Here is an 8,384-nt window from a genome sequence, read left to right on the forward strand (position 1 = left end):
GAGATCAGAAAGAAGGTCTGTGCGAAAGCGGTCACTTGACGACAAAAGTCATATCGGAGAAAATACAACATTTTACAAAATGTTTTGAAGACAATGCAGGGGTCATAGTTAAACAAAAAATAAAGGCAAGAGGAAAGGTTCTGCCATTACAGGACAAGTCGCAAAGGAGTCTGCAGACCTGCGGCCCGGGATGGCGTCCAGTGCTGGCAGCATTCATGGTCTGCCAGTATTTCTGGAAAAAAGAAAAACATTGAAATGTATTTACCCTCTCACGAAAGAAGGTCTGAACTCTTGATAAGAATATACAAACAATTGATTTTGCATTTGGCAGATTCAGATCTTAAACACACAGACAGCGCTTATCGAAGGCTTCCCATCGGACTTTTAAAGACCTGAACTCTTTATTTTAACCAACAAGGCCCGGGTAATCTGAGCCTTAGGGCCCAGCTATCTGAACTCCCCCCATTTGCTTTTTCATTCCAGCCAGTCTTCTTTCTACTCTTGGCTCACATCGAGTAACTTCCCAACCCAAGGCCTTTACAAAGTGATATTGCCTCTCTCCTAGCATGCTTTCCCCCTAGAACTTTGCATGGCTCACTCCTTCCCCAAGTTTCTAGTGCTTTCTCAGAGAGGCCTTTCCAAATCACCTGATCTTTCCTGACCTTGTTATTTACTAATTTATTTTTTTGAGATAGAATCTCCCTCTGTCGCCCAGGCTGGAGTGCAGTGGTGTAATCTCAACTCACTGCAACCTCCTGCCTCAGCCTCCTGAGTAGCTGGAATTACAGACACACACCACCACGCCCTGTTAATTTTTGTATTTTTGATAGAGATGGAGTTTCATCATATTGGCCAGGCTGGTCTCGGCCTCCCAAAGTGCTGGGATTACAGGTGTGAGCCACCACACCTGGCAACACTTTATTTTGATTCCCTCGTTCACTCTTTTCTTCCTGATACAGAACGCTATCTGCAATGACTCTCTCTCTCTCTTTTTCTCTTTCCTTTCTTTCTTTCCTTCCTTCCCTTTTTTCCCTTTGCTTCCTTCCTTTCTTTTCCCTGTTTATTGTCTGTATCTCTACTATACAACTCAGGGGGGCCGGGACTCAGTCCCAGCACTCAGGCATGCTCAGTGGACACCTATTTTGTGAGTCAACACACTTGGGGTTCACAGGGTGAGTGACCCGCTTAGAACCACAGGACCTGGATATTTTGACAGCTCCTCCCAGGGTCTGTCTCTACCACAAGGAGATAGGCAAATAGAAGTCTCAAATCACTTCCTCTTTAGTCTGAGGGACCCAACAGCCCTTTTGGAATCCTGTGCTACTTTTCTAGGACTGCCATGACAAAATACCACAACTTGGTGACTTAAAACAACAGAAATGTACTCACAGTTCTGGAGGCCAGAAGTCCGAAATTAAAGTGTCCGCCATGCTGTGCTCCCTCTGAATGCTGTAGGGGACAATCCTTCCTTTCCCCTCTAGCTTCTGACGGTGTCCAGCAATCCTTGGTGTCCTTAACTTATATTCACCACTCTCATTCCACCTCTGCCTTCACATGACCTCTCTCCAAGCATGTCTGTGTTTCTCTTTTCTTCTTCGAATAAGGACACCAATTATTTGGGTATCCTCCCCAGCATAACCTCCTCTTAGCTACATTGCATCTGCAAAGATTCTACTTCCAAGTAAGGTCATGTTCACAAACACCGAGGTTAAAACTTCAACGTACCTTTTGGGCAAGATGATTCAACCCACAAGAGCTGACTGAGTTGGCCCCATGGAGAACATGCAAGTCACTGAGAGCCAGTTTTTCTGGCCTGATCTTGAAGCCAGGCCACATAGAAGCTCCTGGGACACAGGCACAGGAGCTACTCCATGGCATCTTCGTATCAAGAAGCCAAGCTGGGTGTAGTGGCTCTCATCTGTAATCCCAGCTACTCAGGAGGCCAAGGTGGGAGGATCACCTGAGGCCAGGAGTTCAAGAATAACCTAGGTGACAGAGCAAAACTCCATCTCTAAAAAAAATTGTAAAGATTAGCTGCATGTGGCAGTACACTTGTAGCCCCAGCGACTTGGGAGGCTGAGGCTGGAGACCACATGAGCCCAGAAATTTGAGGTTACAGTGAGCTATGATCATGCCACTGCACTCCAGCCTGGGTGACAGAGAAAAACCCTATCTCTACTAAAAAAAAAAAAAAGAAAAAGAAAAAGAAAAAAGGAAGTGGAAGCTCATCAGCCTCAAACACATGGAATTTTGGAAGGAACTACAATAGAAAGAGCCTCTAAAATATTTATTATATGTCAGGGACAGGGCTGGACAGAATGCAAAGTATTTAGATGATAAGATGCTGTCGACATTAGTAAGAAGAGAGAAACTTACTAGTGTCTTTAAGAAAACTCGGATTTTAGAAAAAAGATGGGTCTACATTTTTACCAAGAAATCAAACACATTTAGACTTTGCAGTAAAAATATATTTACTGAATGCACGCATTTCTGGAGCAGAAATGTGAGAAATGACCCCAAAAACCCAAACAACAAGTGGCTATTCTCTGCACACTAAAACCCTAAAACTGCATCTCAGCAATGCCAAACCACCAGATGATAGCATCAAAATTCAGCAAACTGATACTCGTTCTACAGGATACCAAATGTCCAAATGTCATTTTCATTTCTCGCAGAGCTGGCGGTCTGACCTAGTGTCATGTCGCTGCTCTGAGAAGGCAGGGTTGTGGCCATGACCACCAGGCTCTTCCACACGTTGAGCAGAGCTGTCTTCTTCACTGCAGCTGGTCTTTGAAGTTCTACCTGGACCCAGCTGAGGACTGCAGAAGCTTTCTGCTTTCCTTTCCTGTCAGAACTGTCGTAGGAGGGTCACACCCACAGCGCTGCGAGACTGCTCCATTACGAGGAGAACTAGATCGGCTGAAAAATCAGACTCAGCAGAGGGCATTAAGTCAGTGATGACTAAATGTGAATGCATTCCATTCCTAAGCAAATTGACAGTGTGATTTGGAGCTCATGAGAAGTTCCCCAGGGAAGGCGCGGTATCTCTTTCCAAGATTGGTATAAGTGGGAGACCTTAAGAAGAGAAATGCATTTCATTTGGCTCTATAGTGTACTCTCCAAAAATAAAATACTTTCATGCGAGGTAGCAGTTGCCTAATTTTTGAAAATATACAAGCAGCAACGAACTAGGATACTATGAAATGAATTCTTACAAAATTGAGGGAGATAATCTCCCATGCTCCTTCCAACTCTAAAAACTGTGTAACTTTGAAGTTTTATTTCAGTCTCAGGAGATTTCGGATACACAGATATTTCAAGTTCATTTAAACAGAGATCAGAAAAGTAGAACTTTATACAAGATTGAGAAGCAATTTAATAATGAACACCGCACAAAAAACAAGCAGCTGATCCACCAAAGCAAATGTCTTAGGAAAAAGAGCAGCTGTCTTCACCTTCAGAGGCTGATGGAAGCGATTTCAGAGGGTGGTTCTAGGACTGCATAACTGGGAAATCCAGTCTTCCTCCCTAAAAGAGCCATAAGAAGCTGTACTTCCTCCAAAAGCTTAGATCTGGCTGGGCATGGAGGTTCACACCTGTAATTCCAAGGAAACCAAGGCAGGAGGATCACTTGAGCCCAGGAGTTTGACACTAGACTGGACAACATGGTGGGATCCCCATTTACACCCAATTTAAAAATTAGCTAGGCATAGTGGCATGCACCTGTAGTCCCACCTACTCAGGAGGCTGAGGCAGGAGGATCGCTTGAGCCCAGGAGTTTGAGGCTGCAGTGTGATATAATTGCACCACTGCACTCCAGCCTGGGTAACAGAGCAAGAGCTTGTCTCTTAAAAAAAAAAAAAAAAGAGGCTGGGGCAGGTGGATCACAAGGTCAAGAGATCAAGACCATCCTGGTCAACATGGTGAAACCCCATCTCTACTAAAAACACAAAAAATTAGCTGAGCATGGTGGTGCGTGCCTGTAATCCCAGCTACTCACGGGGCTGAGGCAGGAGAATTGCCTGAACCCAGGAGATGGAGGTTTCAGAGAGCCGAGATCATGCCATTGCACCCCAGCCTGGGTAACAAGAGTGAAACTCTGTCTCAAAAAAAAAAAGGTTTTTTTTTTATAGCACCAGTTCTCAAATTGACAAAGGGAGTCTGGGTGGGGTGGAGAGAGCATTAACTAGGAGCCTTCAGATAACATCCTCCCATTCTTGGAAGCTCAGATCTTTTGGTAGAGGATGGGAAGGAGGGGGAAAAGACGGAGAGGGATGACAGGAGGAGAGTTTGAAAAGACTTCCCAGGCGATTCTACTAGTCTTAGAATCACTTCACACAAAACAGAATAAAAAGGATTTTCCTTCTTTCTGTCTACCATTGTGAATTATTTTTCCCCCAGAGCTGGCTTTGCTTTTCGTCTGGCCTGACTTTTCTTATGCATTGTAGGCTGTTACAGAAATTGCTGTAATGATTTGCTTAGTAAAACTGACTTAGCCAAGTAAAAAATATTTTTGCCCTCCAATTTCGAAAACTATTAATTTGTGGTGATAACAATCTTTTACATCTTGGGAGTTTGGAGAAAAAATTCAAAATGATACAATTGCCAAAAAATGTGGTACATTTCGTTCTGGGTTGCTGCACAAGTATGAGTTTATCCCAAGCAGACCTCCCATGTTAAGGGACTTTCCTGAAACTCCTAGACTTTTCAAGATTATGAAATGTGCTCCCCCTACGGCTCCCTTAAGTCTCCACACCCTCCCACTCCATGAAAGAGACAGAACATCTGCTCCTCATCTCTGAGAAAGTATATTTAATTATTGGATGCTTTCCTTTTCAAAATGGTGCTGGCTTATTGTGGTTTTTTTTTTTTTTCTTGTTTTTGGCCTTCAGGGCACAAACATAATAAAATCATCCCTTTGCTGTTTAAATCAGATAATAGCATCTGCATCAACAAAAATAATGGCTAATAGCATAAAATTATTTCTTTTATACTTAACTGAGAAGCAAGAGTCAATAACAGGTGATCATTCTCTCAGCATCCATGAAATAAATTTTCTGGAGGAAACTTCTAGAAGCAAGGCTGTACCAAGAACAGGGCAGGTAGGAGCAAAGAAAGATTACATCATCTCACAGGTTAGAAGACCCCACAATGATCAGCTATCCTTTCTCGGTCCTAACAGAATCTATCGGAAAATTGTGTTTGTGCATAAGAGACAGAGAGAGAAGAAAAAGAATGAAAACATTGAGGAAAGGGAGAGAAACAAGCCAAGCATGTGAGTCTTCTTACTGAGAAAATGTCATGACTTCCACATCTTGATATAAAAGATGGTTAAAATGAGAGGCAGAGATTTCACCGCAGTAAATATTTGCCAAAAAAACCCACAAAAGTTTAAGCAAGTGTGGGCCTGGTATCATTCACATTTGAACACCATCTAAAGACCAATATTACCCGTTTCTGTAAGAATTTGGGAGGGACAGCTTTGTCATTTTTCTAGTGTCTTATTTATTTTAAATCCTGTTCTTCTCAAAGCAAACAAGAACTAGCCAAAAGAAAATTTGTTTTTGTTTTAGAGCAGGAGAGGGAGAAACAGATAGGAAGCATTCACCAGTTTCAATTCAATTTCACTCAATGAATAGTTTGTGAACCACTTCTAAGCCAGACAGAGTCCCTGTTCTCCTGGAGTGGGTATCTGCTGAGGAGACCTGCAGTTAAAGAAGTGCAGTTTGGAGGGGAACTTAACTCAGACTTGGAGGGAGGGGCAAACTAGGAAAGGTTCTCAGAGAAGAGATATCTACACACAGTTCCCAAGCTCAGCTGCTTTTCAGAATTTCTAGGGAAGCCTTTGAAACTACGTATCCCAGGATCTCTCTCCGGATCTTTTGAAATCAGAATCTCTAAGAGAGGGCTGCGCTTATGAGTTTCCCCAGGCAAAACAGAAGCGATGATCTGATCCGCACTGTGGGAGGAGAAATATCAAGGATGTCTAGGAGCCTGGAGGTGAGGACAAGTGCATCGAGGAAAGAACCTTCGATGAGATTACAGGGGAACCACATCAGAACCAAGTCCTTCTCTAGGGGTTTTAAACAGCCAGGGGGCCGGGCATGGTGTCTTCTGCTATAATCCCAGTACTTTGGGCATGGTGGCTCATGCTTATCATCCCAGTACTTTGAAACACAGGGAAGATAAGGAAGACAGCTGGATGTGACTGTGCCTGAGAGTGCAGTGTGGGGACAGTCATCCATGGAGAGAAAGGCAGCCTCCCATCATGAGGGCCTGTGCACCGTGGCCTTCCTCTAAAGTCAATGGTGTTGGATGGATGGCAGGTGCAGCCAGAAAGAACATTTATCATGGGGGCTGCTGGGATAGCTGTGAGATTACAGGGGAACCACACCAGAACTAAGTCCTTCTCTAGGGGTTTTAAACAGTCAGGGGGCTAGGCATGATGGCTCATGCCTGTAATCCCAGTACTTTGGAAGGCAGAGGTGGGAGGATCGCTGGAGCCCAGGAGGTGGAGGCTGGAGTAAGCCATGATCCCATCGCTGCACCCCAGCCTGGGAGGGAGATCCTGTCTCAAAAAATAAAATTAAAATCAGTTCTTTTGCCCTTATTCTATTATTTACCACCCTGTCCACTTCCATTTTATCTATATGCCTCCCCATGGGGAAAGCAGATGAGGTGGAAATATACACGTTGTTGATAACCAGTTAGTATACCCTCGCTCTTTGACTTGTGTTAGCAGAAATGTACACAACTTCATGAAAGGAGAAACGACGCAGCCCTAAACCCTTTCCACCACCCCTCTTGCAGGCTGCCTTGCGTGACTTCTCTCCCCACAAACACTGCTTTTGATGCTCATTTTAGTTTATTCTGCTTGTCACTATCATGGTTTGTTTGTGCCCTCTCCCTCTGACGGTGGGGCTGGACCCATGCCGCTGAGACCCATGGTAGGATGGGGCGCACACGGTCTGCCCTGTCATATGACCATACCCTCAGGTTACAAATCTCCTTCCTGGCTTCATTAGGGAGTCCTCATGTTGTAATGTAAGAATGTGAGTGGCCTGGGTGCAACAATAGAGAACAAGTACATAACAGAGGAAAGGTCTTTCATCTTCATGCTGCAGGCAGCCCCGCTAAGGTGCACTGATGGGAGCTCAACTCGTGAAACTGGGAATCAGGGAGAGAGTTCAGTGAAAAGATTCAGCAAAAACATTTAGCAGTAAGGTCAAGAGAGAGATCTTTGAAAACCACAAATTTCTCCCCAAGCCTCTGTTTAACACACTTGCACTAATAAGAGGTGAGGTTTCCCGAAGCAGAGGAAGTAGATAAGCAAGAGAAAACCGAGTCCTTGATAACAACAGCTAATACCTTTACCCGTAACCACATATAAAATAAACTGTGCTAGCAGACAAATTAAAGACATCCCCTTTGTCCACCAGGTTTTCAAACAGGGATTGTTATTGAAAGAATCACCCAGCCTGGAGAATGTGAAGTTAAACGTAACTACAGACACCAGCCAGCAGGTCACTCCAATGCTTACATAGCTTCTTGTAGCTCTATTTCTGGGGTTTCTAAGAATGAGGGGGAAAGAAAATCGAGAATGACTAAGCTTGGCCAGGCACGGTGGCTGACACCTGTAATCCCAGCACTTTGGGAGGCCAAGGTGGGTGGATCACCTGAGGTCTGGAGTTCGAGACCAGCCTGGCCAACATGGCGAAGCCCTATCTCTACTAAAAAATACAAAAACTTAGCCAGGCTTGGTGGTGGGCACCTATAATCCCAGCTACTCTGGAGGCTGAGGCAGAAGAGTCACTTGAATCCGGGGGGCAGAGATTGCAGTGAGCTGAGATCACACCACTGCACTCCAGCCTGGGTAACAAGAATAAAACTCCGTCTCAAAATAAATAAATAAATAGAATCACTAAGCTAAAACTTCGTTTTCTACTTTGGTTTCAATCCTATTTGAACCCCAAATCAAAAGATGTAGAGTCTGAGAGTTTTGATTTCCCCTACTCAGAAGTATTTTCTCTTAAAGCTAGGCTAAGAAGTTGGAAAGAGGACTCTCACAGCTTGAGAATACCTAAAAAGGTCACTATTGAGATCTAGACATTAATTTTGGTGAAAGAGAGCTTCCATACAACAAATCATACTAGGGAGTATACAGCAGTGTCTTTGCATTGGACTCTTGTTTTAGGGGGAAAAATCCTTCCATATGAGTCGAGTTACTACTCTAACATTGTAGTTTAAATTTGTTGAATGAAGCCAAGATTCAGATCAAAGTAATTTAAAATAAAAACCTAAGAGCTGAGCTCATAACTGAGCTCTGCAAAACAGAGAAAACTTAACACAATAAGAGTATCCCAGTCTTGAGCTATTCTTCCCAG

Source organism: Callithrix jacchus, chromosome 7 (genome assembly GCF_049354715.1).
Source record: "Callithrix jacchus isolate 240 chromosome 7, calJac240_pri, whole genome shotgun sequence".
Lineage (NCBI taxonomy): Eukaryota > Metazoa > Chordata > Mammalia > Primates > Cebidae > Callithrix > Callithrix jacchus.